A 4354-nucleotide genomic window follows, 5' to 3' on the forward strand; every position below is an offset into this window, starting at 1 on the left:
CTCTGAGCTGTCAGCACAGAGCCCAACCGGAGGCAAACTCAGGGACCAGGAGATCATGACCTTAGCTGACACTTAACTGAGTGAGCCACACAGGCACCCCTGAATAGACATTTTTAAAAGATATATTTTTATCTTTACACAGAAATTGAAATGGGTGCCTCTTTATTTCCAGGGACTGAATAATGTAAGTGCTTATCATTCAATGACCGTAACTTTTGTTTATAGCTATAATACAGAAAGCACATTATATAAATCTCAAGGCTCCTAAGCTTTTGTGCACAAAAAGAATAGAGTATTTAGAGCATAATTCAACTTGCCAGCCCTTATTTCATTTCCTAAGCTTTCTGAACAAATTAGAGTGTTGGATAAGTTTATAGCCTGTGACTTTCTTTTCCAGGTTAAAAATGGCTTGGACATTTATTAAGTTATTGTGCTCTACAATTCCAACTACTTTCTATTGTGATTTGTATGATGTTACACATATGTATATATAATAATATATAATATATGTGAATATAAATTATTATATAATATAATAAACATAAAACATAATAACACATGTTTTGTATAATAGCATATAATATACAAACAATAATAATAAATATATACACACAGAGAAAATCAGAGGCTACAAAGTTCATTATCTTTTTACTTCCCTAATTCTTTATTTAATTTTGTTATTTAAATATATTTTCATATCATTTACCGTTCATTTTGTATATTGTTTTAATATTTACTCATAACTTTTATTTCTTTCTTTCACTATTTGGTTAACATTTGATTACTATTCAGGCAGCAAGCCACCTTAGTAAAAATCACTCTCAATTTATATTATATATAAACCAAGTTTTGTTTTACATGAATATTTGACACCAACTGACAAGTATCATAAAGTTACCTCTCCAGTTAGCTATTTGGTGGGAGTCACCTCAGAATTCCTTCTGTGTTTTCTTTCATGTTTGACTTTTTCAGATACCATGAAAATTAATACTTCATTAATCTGGTATAAATTAGGGAAAAAAGAATTCCATCTATATAGGTTTTCTAGTTCTTGAGTTAATAGCATATGTCTTTTCTGAATTATGAAATATTTCCAATTCAAACATAACTTAAAGCTTTATTACCTACCTAGCTCAACCACAAACTTTATATTTTAATTTTGAGGGCAAACACATTCAGTGAACTGTGAGAAAAGAAGAGAGGGAAAGTTACTCGGAAAATAACCTCTGGAGACTTTTTTAATGTACTATTTATTTCTACTTATTGAGAGAGAGAGAGAGAGAGGTAGAGAGAGGGAGACATAATCCCAAGTCTGCTTCACGCTGTCAGCACAGAGCTGGAAGTGGGGCTCGAACTCACCAACTGTGAGATATGACATGAGTCAGTCAATAGTCAGATGCTTAACTGACTGAACCATCCAGGGGCCCCTATGTGTGTTATTTATTTAGTATAAAATTGCATGTACTAAGCATTTGTTTAATATAATACTCTATCGCTGTTATGAAGAGAACTTTCAAAGAAGCAACTGATATCTCAGGGAAGCATTTGTTAATGGGGCAAAAATAAACAAACAAACAAATACATAAATAAATAAAACTATTTTTTCTCTTATTCACTAATTCCTTCTGAAATTCATTTGTAACAAGGTATTAAAATGGCCAGTTTTCTTGGAGGATCATGTTTTCTGCAAACTTTACAATGAACAGGAAAACAAAAAGCAAAAAAAGGAAGTGAGAGGGCGAAAAAGGGAGGGATGGAAGCAGGGAGGGAAGGCAAGAGGAATGAAAAAAGGACAAAAAGAAGGAAAGGAGGGAAGAAGGGAAGGAAGGAGGGGAGAAGGAATGTATCATAAGAGAAGTAGCTTAGACTCATAACTTTTTAGAAAATTCTGGGTCAGTTATCCAGATTGAAATTTAAAAATGGGTGATTTTATTAGAAAGATCTGAAATGAAAGGAAACTGTCATTTCTTTTTTTTAAAAGAAACTTTAAAAATGTTTGTGTTTTTATTTTGAAAGACGGAGAGAGAGCACACAAGCAGAGGGGGGGGGGGGAGAGAGAAAATCCCAAGAAGTCTCTGCACTGTCCATGCAGAACCAGACACAGGGCTACAATTCACGAACTGTGAGATCATTACCTGAGCCGAAATCAAGAGTTGGTTGCTTAATGACTGAGTCATCCAGGCACGCTGAAACTATCATTTCTTATTTAATTACATATATTTTTTGAATGAGTGAATTTAAATGTGTGTATGTAACTGTGTGTGTGTGTGTGTGTGCGCACGCGCGTGCGCTCATGCGCACATACAGTTACTTATTTTGAGGTAAAATCTAGATATAAATTAAGGTACAGATCTTAAGTGTACAAATTGAGAAGAATTTTTATATTTTTATTTGCATTTACTTTATGCAGAGTACTCCTGGGCCATAAGTTTTGGTTTTTTCAATTTCTTCCAGGATATCTTCTTTCTTCTGTGCAGAGTCATCTGATTTAGAAACAATCTACTCTTTTTCAGTTAAGTCTCATCTCAATGTGATAGAAAGATCTCATTTATGGGTTAATCTGACCATGAGCCTTGTAAATTCTATGCCGTATCTTGGGGGCTTTGTTCGCCCGGATGTGCTCAATGGCCAGAGAACCTACTTCTAAACCCTTAAATTCAGCATTAATTTCTGTATTTTCAAGCATGTGCAGTACAAATTCAACACACGTTTGGCCACCTAGCCTGTGCCCAGTCCCAGTGTCTGGTTGAGGCACAGCAACCAGCTTCACCACAGTAATGACACAATGGCACACATTGCTTCTGCAAAGTGACATCCTTCAGATTTCTGGTGGCTTTTCAGATATGCGTATCTTTGATGGCCTGGATAGTTTCACATGTGCTCTTAAAGTGAGCATGAAGATTTGAACCTCTTGATATGTATGATTTTATGGGGTTTTCTGGATCAAGTGAATAATGAACTATTTTCAGAGATCACCTCAGGTCGCTTACAGGAAGAGGCAATTTGTTAACATTTGACAAATATTTAAGCTGATATAACCAATACCAAAATCAAAACCTAGGAAGAACATTTCTACCATGTTGGGTATTTCCTCAGTGCTTCTTTCTAGCAATTCCTGCTCCTCATAGGCAGCCAGTGTTCTGATTTCCATCAGCATAGTTTAATTATATCTGTTTTTAGACTTCCTATAAAAGAAATACAGAATGTACTCATATACTCTTTTGTTCCTTTTGTAAATTTAACTCTTTTGTTTATTGTTTATTTTAAGTTTTTATTTATTTATTTTGGAAGAGCAAGAGAGTGAACTCTCTCTCTGTCTCTTTCTGGGGAGAGGGGTACAGAGAGAGGGAGAGAGAGAATCCCAAACAGGCTCTGCAGCTTCAGCTTGGAGCCCAGCCCAGGGCTTGAACTCATGAACTGTGAGATCATGACCTGAGTTGAAACCAAAAGTCAGATGCTTATCCAACTGAGCCATCCAGGCACCCCAATGCTGTAGCTTTGTAAAACAATCAATTGGCCAAACTTTGGATAGTTTATTTCTGGATTTTCACTTTTGTCCTATTGATCTTTATGCTTTTACTAAACCAAAGCCATACTATATTGTCTTGATTTTGGAATTTAAATGAAGTCTGCCAACTTCATTGATCTTTCTAAAGATCATTTTGGCTATTCTAGGCCTTTTGTATTTCCATATTCATTTTATAATTAATATTACCATTTATTAAGCTTTTGGTGCAGGTATTTTGTAAGTGATTTAAATCTACAGATTAATTTGGGGAAATTTTATACCTTAACAGTATTCCATCTGTCAATCCATGATCAAACTAAGATTTAAAGAAAACATCCTCTGATTAATAAAGAACATACACACACACACACCTAGACTTAATAGCTTGCTTAGTAGTGAAAGCTTTAAAAAATACATATGTCTTAGAATAGACTTTGGATTCTTGCTGATATAAAGCGCTAGGCTTGCTCGCCTGACAAAAGCAATTATAGAGATAGACAAAGCATATGAGATAAACATTTAGATTTAAAAAAATAGGCAGTGCAATATTGTAATCCTTGTGAAAATAAAAAACTAAGAAATGGATCCCATGATTGCCCTGGGTTCCTACATATGGTCTCTTCTTGTCAAAATACAGGGGGGCATAACCCAACTGGAGTAGATGTCTCACGACAGAAGGACAGATAATCCATTCCAGGTTGTGAAGGCAACTGAACTCTAGAGAGTAAATAATCAGAGAAAAGGGTCCTGGGAAGATGTTGGGGAGAGGGAATAGAAGTCTTCATTAGGTTCACTTATGGACTTTAGAAAATGTAAAAGGCTGAGATGCCAGGGGACACTTGATGG

General features: G+C 35.1%; 1 pseudogene; it reads right to left on the reverse strand.

Annotated features, from left to right (window-relative positions):
• Nucleotides 1–2402: 2402 nt before the first annotated feature.
• LOC120243721 lies at nt 2403–3157 on the reverse strand (annotated as a pseudogene).
• Nucleotides 3158–4354: the final 1197 nt, after the last annotated feature.

This window comes from Hyaena hyaena, unplaced genomic scaffold (genome assembly GCF_003009895.1).
Source record: "Hyaena hyaena isolate Hyena2069 unplaced genomic scaffold, ASM300989v1 scaffold_356, whole genome shotgun sequence".
NCBI lineage: Eukaryota > Metazoa > Chordata > Mammalia > Carnivora > Hyaenidae > Hyaena > Hyaena hyaena.